At 39.5% G+C, this 9,726-nt stretch overlaps 1 long non-coding RNA gene across 1 annotated transcript; it reads right to left on the bottom strand.

The window, feature by feature from the left end:
* Positions 1–4,789: 4,789 nt before the first annotated feature.
* Positions 4,790–7,977, bottom strand: LOC108261372 (uncharacterized). The gene is made up of 3 exons (XR_001811474.3): positions 7,811–7,977; positions 6,835–7,084; positions 4,790–6,292 (listed from the first exon to the last, which is right to left on the bottom strand). It is a non-coding gene; the product is annotated as an uncharacterized LOC108261372 (long non-coding RNA).
* Between the last annotated feature and the right edge of the window lie 1,749 nt (positions 7,978–9,726).

Genomic DNA, 9,726 nt, shown 5'->3' with positions numbered 1-9,726 from the left:
CTATCAGCCTTGATCAATCGAAATGGCTAGTTTATTACAATAATCTCCACCCAGTATTTTGCACTTTGAGACAGAAACTCCCATAAATGCAATCAGCTTTTAAAGCTTAAAGAGTGCTTCTAATGGCACATAATGTTAGTAACTCTGCCGTATAGACTTTATTGAATCTGGGCTGTTAGAATGCAGTTCCACGTTCAGAACAAGCTTGAAGACTCAATTAGTACTAAAGGTTGACTGTCAGAAGATGAGCTCATGTCACATACAGCTTTTGACAGCACTGTGATATCATGTTGTGTTCCTTCTGTCCTTGGCAGCCCGGTGACCTGTTGTATTGTGTTTGAAACAGAGCAAGAGCAGAACAGAGCAGAAATCATTTACATGCCATTTGCTTTTACATAACAATGATCAGAGCTAGTTAATATTAATGACAGTGTTTCTTGAAGTCTATTCATGGGTATAAACTTGCCTGTAATTGTTTCTTCAGAATCGTATTGCCTTAGAGTAGAGAATAAGACACTTGAGTTAAGACTGATATTTGAAGTCTTTATATTGCTTTCATGTCTGCCCTTTTATGCCTCAGCTTCGTCTCTCACTTTTTATACATACCACCCTTCTTCTTCATCTATTTCTCTCGTTCGCTCTCTTATCCTCTAGCCTCCCCGTCTCTATCCACAGCTCAGTTTTTTTTTTTTTTTTTTATTGCAATTTTCACACAGTCAGTCGGAAATCGAGTCGGAGGAGGACTGGGTAGCTGGATAAGACAGAACTGTCTTAGAAGGGATGAAAATAAAAGTCAATTTCAACCAGACCTGATAGCCCTTCTCCCAAGAGCAAGCACAGCACCTGGAGCATCTCAACAAGCACTCTGATTATGCAGAAAAGAACTTCTACTCTTTCGAGAACAGCTTGTGAGTTTTGCCTAAATGTGGAGGTCAGATCATTAACACATCCCTGCACACATTCTCTCTCTCATAGCACAACTGGCAGCTAAGCTGTAGCGGATGTAGTAGCATTGCATGTGTGCGGATGTTGTCCTACCTTAGAGGCTATTGTGATATGCACCAGAGGGCCAGATTACAAGTAAGCCCTGCTGCCCTAGATGAATTATCTGTCAATGAATCAGGTGCTCTCTGGCTCAGTACCTCTGATGGCAGCAAATTACTGTGACAAAGTAGCACTGGGCAGCTGTCAGGCATGAGCTCTCATCACGCACTACGCTCTGATGGCAGTGCAATCGCATTGCAGGTTCACCAGGTCAAAGCAGACTCTCTCACATTGACGAAAAAGAGGAAGGATATGTCCATTTCACTACCAGTGAAAGATCCAGGTGGAGCATTTGAGTTTTTTTGTGATAGGTATGTGAGGAGGTGCAGCACAAAAAAGGGACTTGAAGTAAAATGTGCTCACAAAGCATCTGGCCTACAATTAACCAAGGCTGATCACACCAAACTGCACCTGGGCTGTATGTGAAACACATATTGGTGGAAGGATCAACAGAGCCGTCACATATCTTAGGAGTAAAGTGCAAGTTTATGATCAATAACAGATATACAGTCAGGTCCATAAGCATTTGGACAGCGGCACAATTTTTGACACAATCAAGATGTGTAGATTTTCATTGCATTAACCGTTTATGAATTACAGCCATTTTTCCTTTCTAGGGGCAAGTTTCACATGCTCAAAAGTAATTGGACAAACAAACGTAATCATAAATATTGGGAATATTTGTAATACTTGGATGCAAATCATTTGCAGGCGATAACCCGAAGTCTGGAACTCATGTACATCATTAAATACTGAATTTCCTCCCTTGAGATGCTTTGCGGGGGATTTACTGTAGCTGCCTTCAGTTGCTGTTTGTTTGGGCCTTTAGGTTTATCCTTTTGGGCCTTTTAGTTTTATTTAGTTGTTAGGCCTTTGGTTTCATCTGCAGTAAGAGAAAAGCATGCTCAATTGCTGGTTTGCATCAGTGGTTTGCATCTTGAGGTAAACCATCTATATTTACATTAAAGAAGGCATCTCTTGATTGTAGACTTTGACAATGATACATCTATACCTACTCCAGAGTGTTCTTGACTTGGCTAGATTTTGTGAAGGGGTTTTGTTCTTCAACAAGAAGAAAGAATTCTGTGATCATCTACTTTAGTTGTCTTACATGGTCTTCCAGGCCTTTTGGTGTTGCTGAGCTCACCAGTGCACTCATTCTTTTTAAGAAGTTCTTGCTATCTTTCTGATAGGACTGGGTTGTTTTTTTCCAGCCTAACGATGGCCTCCTTCACTTGTATCAGCACCTCTTTGTACAGCGTTTCCACGGACAGCTACCAAATGCAAATTCAATGTTTGGGAATAAACCCCAGACCTTTTATCTCCCTAATCTGTCATGCAACAATGAGGAATCAGGCCATACCTGGGCATGAAACTGCTTCTCAGTCAAGTGTCTAATTACTTTTGAGCCTGTGAAAAAATGGCTGTAATTCTTAAACAGTTAATGCAAAAAAATTTGAAACTTGAATTAAATTAAAGCTGAAAGTCTACACTTCTATCACATCTTGATTGCTTCATTTCAAAACCATTGTGGGGGTGTACAGCTGCAAAATTACAAAAAAAATTGTGTCACTGTACAAATGTCATAGTGGTAGGTTCAATTTTTCCATTTTCTGTAACACTTATCCAACACAGGGCCACAGGGAGCCTGGAGCCTATCCCAGGGAATAAGGCGGCACATCGCAGGCACATTCACACACAACGGACAATTTAGAGATGCCAATCAGCCAACAACGCATGTCTTTCGACTGGGGAGGAAACTGAAGAACCCAGACGAACCCCCGACCTTGGAAGTGCGAAGCAAATGTGCTAATCACTAAGCCCATGTGCCCCTGGTATATTTAATATTTAGTTAAAAAAAAAAAAAGAAGAAAAAAAACTTTCACATTACTCCACACCCACTCTTGGTTTAAATTTGTATAGGGATACAGATATGGATACAAACAGTGGCTCTGCGTTACAGGGGCAAAGAGCATATGATCGTAGGCAGGTTTAGGCTCACATACTAGGTTAGTACATATCACACAGGTATTTTGGCTTAAAGAGCAGCCTAATTGCATCTGAAAATGGTTTCAAATAGCATAATACATCGGGTCCACAGTCTAGTCACACACAAGTCAAATACTATAGGATCAATACCATCCCAGGCTGCTAATCTGAGATACAAGATATTAGCCAGTGAGTCACTGAAATGCCTGCAATTTGTATCTGATTCTCCTACTAAGGTGATTGCGAAAAGAAAAAAAGAGAGAAGAAAAAAGAAAAGAACCATCCTCAGTTCACCCCAGCAGAGAAAAGAACAGTAAATCGCTTCAAAAGGCCACCTTGTTCACATGGGTGAAAAGGGTAAGTGCTGTCAGGAGCAGATATCTGAGTCAAATGATGGAGAATGCAAAGAATAGGAAAGAAAACCTTTCACTCTAACAATTTTATTCCTCTTATAGGAAGGCGTAGAGCTCAAGGATCTTTACCGTGCTTTCACTGAAGTGTAGTTTCAAAGCGTATAACCCCTTGAAAATGGACAGACACTCATGATAGTTACTTATATCGAAAGCCAGTAAGAAAAGAATAAAAGTAGCATGAAGGAATATGTATGAATGAGACCGATAGCTGACCTTTGGTTTATGACAGACCATTATTCAGAGTCAAAATAAGTCAAATTAAAAGAATTTTTGCTGATGAAACTATGCAATCTCTATAGGTCTGTATGCAATCTCCAGGGTCCCTGGTTCTATTGGGACCTCAGGTTACTGTCTGTGTGGATTTGTTCATGTTCTCCTTGTGTCCATGTGGGTTTCTTCCAGGTTCTCCGGTTTCCTCCGACCTCCGAAAAACATGCTGGAAGGTGGATCGGTGTCTCTAAATTGCCGCTATGTGTTAATGTGTGTGCATGATGCCCTGTGATGGATTAGTATTCTGTGCAGTGCGTGTTCCAGTCTCATGCCCAGTATTCTCAGAGATAGACTCCAGATCCAGCGCAACACTGACCAGGATAAAGTGGTTACTGAAAATGAATGAATTTTCAGAATTGTCAGATGGACTATATAATCCCAAGCTCTTGATATGCACCACTTAGTCCAAAAGGTGAAATATGCAATATCACTGGCTATATACGTAAGGGATAATCCATCGCTATGTGTGCATTAGACAGTTTAACGCACGACTTGGAGGCGAAGAACCTCTCAGAATGCTGTAATGCACACCTAGCTGTGGATTATCTCGCTTATACCATGGTCACTTGCCAGCATTGACAAGTTAAAGTTGAAACTGATGCTTGCAGTGCAAAATTTGACTGAAAGGATCAAAATAACGCTTCATTTTCGTTAGTTATTTTATATATGGGTCCTTAGATCTAGAATTCTCAGTCCCTTCAGGATTTTGCGATTGCAGAAATGAACGCAAAATCAAGGAAACCCTGCAATATTCTACAGGAGCTTGCAATTTTTTGCGCAACGCCCATTCATTCAAAGCCCTCTTCGATTCATGTGAACCGAAAATGAGTACAGCTAGCAGGCCTCCTTAAGCAAAAAAACATCACTGCAAAAGACCATGTAAAACAATTTTGTGCAATTTAAATAGTTTTCCGGGGGAAAAAACCCCAGCTTAAAACTCAACAAATTGCATCGCAAATGTCAAAAACAAAAGCGCAGCAAAATCAAGCATTTTTGGCCACAACAATCATTAAAAAAAAAACCTGTGAAATTCTGTACTGACTGCATTCTCGAAATCACACACAGCGATAAAGTAGCATGATAAAATTACATTTATTTTGAATGAATTATAACAAATAGTTATTAGAGAGAGACCGAGAGAGCGAGAGAGAAAGATGGTGCGTGTGTGAATTACCTGCATCTCTACTAATAATGGTGCTGTGAACACCATTACGAAAATAACTGAATTCTCCCCATTAAATAGCTGTCTCTCTCTGTATGCAAGTGTACAGTAACTGTATGTTACTATGGTCACAGTTGTTTATAGGCTACGCATTCATTTAGAACGGTGATTAAACTGAATGGTACCACCGGTTCATTATACGGGTTGAACGCACACTTTCCAGCCAATCAGACTCGAGTATTCAGACAGACCATGATATAAATGCTCTTATATTAGCTACTGGTATTTCATCACAATTTTGGGTGACTTTCATGCTTTGTCCTTCAATACCTTGCTAGATCAACTAGGCAGAGACTGTGTGAACTTAACCTGAATACGTTTATCATGCGGCTGTTTTGCTTGCATGTACAGTACATAATTCAAAAACTGCAGATAAGACAAAGATATGTATCATGTTTTCTTTGTATTTTTAAGAACAGAGAGCGGTAAATCAAAGTCAGAGATGTCACCTTTTTTTTTTGGTGAAATTTTGCTCGGGCTACATACAAACATTTCGAAAAATGACAAGTGTTTTAGTTCACCGAAACTGATAGTAATTTCTAATCGGTTCTGAGGATAATAGAATACGTAAGGTTACGTGTTGAGAATACCAAGAAGGCAACTGTTCTCCATTACTCATATGCAAATGAAAAGCATTACAATTGTGGGGAAAGACACTTCAAATGATTAAATTACGTAAGTGATTTAAAGCAATTAAGAAAAACATTACAAAATTGTCAACAATATGGCCTCCAGTACCACCAGTCTTTTTAATTGAATTACTTCAGCTGCAGATGACAATCGTAAAGAGGCGCAGAATAATCTGTAGCAGAATGTAGTAGAAAAGTCAATTTTCACAGCCTTGTTCTGAGCTAAAAGTATCTAATACCCAGGGTTTTTGTTGAGGCGCAAAGTAGTGGAGTGTAAAAATCAAGGTCTAGGATTTTCTGATTGTTCACCTGCAGGCACTCGGTCACGTCTCACTGCTACACATTCCAGGACATACAGTAGCAGCTGAGGAAAAACAGACACCTAAAGATGCCATCCATGGAAAATCCATGACACTATTTTTACATGAAAAATCAATGCGTTATTAATCTATTCAGAGAGTCTTTTTTTAATACGTTACATTTTCATTACCCTTTCTCCTGTTTAATAATATGTTTACTTACAGATATGCTGTTGTCAGAGATATATGACTCAAAAGATATTTATTTAATGATTGAGGTGATAAAATAGGGTGGAGTTCAATCGGGTATGTTATAATGGCTGCTTAGTAGAGATTCCATAATTCATGATGCCTCCTATTGTTTTTAGTTCAGGACGGCAGCCGCCAGGAGACAAACTGTTCTTGACTCAGAAGCAGAAGAAATCTCTGTGAAAATAAAAGAAAATGATGCCCTTTACAACAGGCAGACAGGATGACAGACTTCAGAATTGAAAATGAAGATTAAAGAAAATGACTCCTGAAGAAAGAGCAAGAGTTCATTTAGGCAGTCAGATGCAGTCTAGCCTGAGATTTTAGTTGGGTTTTTTTTGGCATTACGACAATGAATTGAACGAAAAAAAAGAAGAAAAAAATACAGGTTAATAGCATTGAATGTAATGTATTTTTCGACTGACAGCACCGAGTCCTCAAAGAAGGGCCTGGATGAGTCATATCTGACTCAGAACACAAAAGAACTCAAGAGCTATACTATTAGTTAGCTGCCAGCATCCTGATGAACTGTGCTGTAATTGCTTTTTGCAGTGTTACTGTGGACAATTGATTCCAAAAAGGCATATCCCCTGATTTTTATAGAAGTGTACACTGTGTGACATTTAATTAGCTGAAGTTGTGAAATTTACAGCACTTGGTGTTACTGTCAACAAATGTCATTGTGATTATGCAAATTAGCTCACTGTGTTTGAACTTACACGTCCACATGCGGATACACATGCCACACATAGCGATGACGTTAGCGATGCTGAGCGCTCTGCCACATTCTGGGCTCATCAGGCACCTCTTGGTACTCATGCAGCACCGCATGCAGCCGTTTGGCCCCGAATCGGCGCGCTTGCTCTCGGAGTAGCCCTTATCCACATTGCTGGTATGCTGCTGCATTATGACATCAGGGTGGCTCCTCTTCATATAATCCTCCTCCATGGCTAGTATCCAGACTCGAGTCTGTGGGAAAGTGTGAAGAAGATAGGCCGTGACAGACTCTCGAGCAAAAATAACCAATCGATAGTAATTATGTTACACTATCTGAGGCCACCCTTTCATTGTCATTAACTGATATGGAAATGGGTCGATAGTGTATGGATCATCGAGCTGCTATCTGCACGCTGCTGACATATACTGCGCCTTGGCAAGCCCCCAAAAGAACACCCAAAACCTTCAAGGGCAATTAGCCACAAATCTGACTGGCCTTAGTAGTTTCTTTTTCCAACTGTGACGCAATTTTGAAACAGGCAATGCACCTCCTCGAGTGTTTAGTCCCATTTTTGTACCATGACTCAGAAATCACATAACACATAACCATAAAAAACGGTACTCAGATAGCTAACTACTTTTTTACTATAGCATTACAGGCATAGAACAATGGAAGCACGTTTTAAGCTTTGGATTTTTCTGAACTCTCACAGTGTATGAAGAAGGTTATAGGAAAGGCCCAAATGATAAAACAGCAGTGCACTTTACCTCTGCTATAGCTTCCAGAGACTTTTATGTGTGTTATTGTTCTTGAATTGTTCTTAGGCCCTTGCGGATGCTATTCTTTTTTATCCTTTTTTTTTTTTTCTCAAGAAATCGAATTAGCTGGAATTAAAATCCTCAATCACACTGCTGTCACAGAAGGAGAGAGCACAGAACACAATAATAGCTGAGCCTTATCAAGTATTCTTTATTTACCTCTCAAGCTTCCTCTTTGTCTTCTTTTTCACCCTTCAAATGCACTCCAAATGAACCAGACAAAATCCTTCACATCATCTTCAGTTCTACCGTCACAGCTTTTTCGTTGTCGATAGAGTTGTTCTTTAGGGCAGTGGTTCTCTTTAACTCACAGCACAACCAAAATACTCAGTTCTGGGTTGGTGCATTTTTGAGGGTGTGTATTCTTGTTTTTCCAGCCTGTCAGCATTGAGTAAGACATTGTAATGTTCCCTGCATATCACAGATGCGTATGTGCTACCTTGATTTATTTTTTTAATGTGTCTAATTTTAGGAGGTGGAAAAGTACCTAAGGTATGTATTAGAGATGGACTGATACTAAATTTCTCAGCCGATAACCAATTATTCAGAGTGATTTCGGCCGATACCGATAACCAATACCGATAGTTCTGCCTTTTATGCCTTCTTTTAAATGTTTAATTAATTCCACAATTCTGAAAAAAATGCAAATAAAAACTTTATTCTCTCCAGTTCAACAAGTAACTGGTCTTATAAACAGAAAACACATTACTTAAATTAACATTAACTAAATTCTGAAGATTAAAGTAAGATTTCTTAACTTACTGAATGTTATTCATTCATATTAACATTCACACTAACCTCCTGTTAGGCTTCACATTCACTCACCACGGCCAAAATCATTTCTACTTCATCACTGACATCAAAATAGTAATATATAATATATCGGTGCAACTCTAGTATGTATATAAAACCAGCCATTTTGATTGCTATGAAATGTCTACATATGTTTACAGAATAGAGTGCTATCTAGATCAAATAGAAAATAGTGTCTCTTCATTACTGGAATGTAAATCAATACTGGGTTTTCACACACTCTCAGATGATAATTATTAAACCCAATTTAGTTGCAAAGTGCTGAAACTGGTGGCAAAATGGAGATGTGAGAGATGTTCCCATCTGGACCAAGGACTCAAATTTTCCATCTGCAGTTCATGTCCTCAGCATTCTAAACCACTTGGTCTCTCTTTTAAAGAAGCATGAACAGCCCAGACTAAGAAATGTATCAAGGAAATTGCAAAGCAGACCCATTTAAAACTTTTCTGGTCAGAGCCAGATCACCCTGCAGCTCTCGCTTGGTTTCCCACTGAAGCTAAGCAGGGTTGAGTGTGACTAGCACCTGGATGAGAGACCTCCTGGGGAAAACTAAGGTTGCTGATGGAAGTGGTATTAAGGAAGCCAGCAGGGGGTGCTCACCCAGTGGTCTGTGTAGGTCCTGATTCCACAGATTAGGTACACTATACTGTAAAAACAGCATCGTGTTTTGTATGAGACGTTAAACTGAACTCTGAGTCCTGACACTCTGTGGTCATTAAAAATCCCTGGACACTTCTCTTAAAAGAGTAGGGGTATAACCCCAGTGTCCTGGCAAAATTCCCCCACTGGCCCTCCACCAATAGCTGACGTTCTGACACACTGTGGCCGCCGTCACATCATCCAGGTGGATGCTACACACTGGTGGTAGTCTGAGGAGATTCCCCCCACCCCCATACAGTGTAAAGCAATTTGAGTGCCTAGAAAAGCACTACATAAATCTAAGGAATTATTATTACTAAACATGAAACTTGTTTGTGCTTGGCTCAATTACTTACATGCAAAAAATGCAAATATATTTAGTAAATATAGATGGATAGATAGATAGATAGATACTTTACTGATCCCACGAGGGAAATTGTCATGTTACAGCAGCAAGAAAATTGCAGAATTGCAACACTGAATATTAAAGATATGTACAACATGGAAAGGCGTAATAGTGATACTAAATAAAAGAAAAAAGAAGGAATAAAATCAGGTGTGCAGTGAAAAATATATGCAACATATTTGGCATATATTGTGCACATATTGGTTGTGCAGTAGTG

Source organism: Ictalurus punctatus, chromosome 2 (assembly GCF_001660625.3).
Source record: "Ictalurus punctatus breed USDA103 chromosome 2, Coco_2.0, whole genome shotgun sequence".
Taxonomy (NCBI): Eukaryota; Metazoa; Chordata; class Actinopteri; order Siluriformes; family Ictaluridae; genus Ictalurus; species Ictalurus punctatus.
This window is presented reverse-complemented; position numbering and strand designations above follow the sequence as displayed.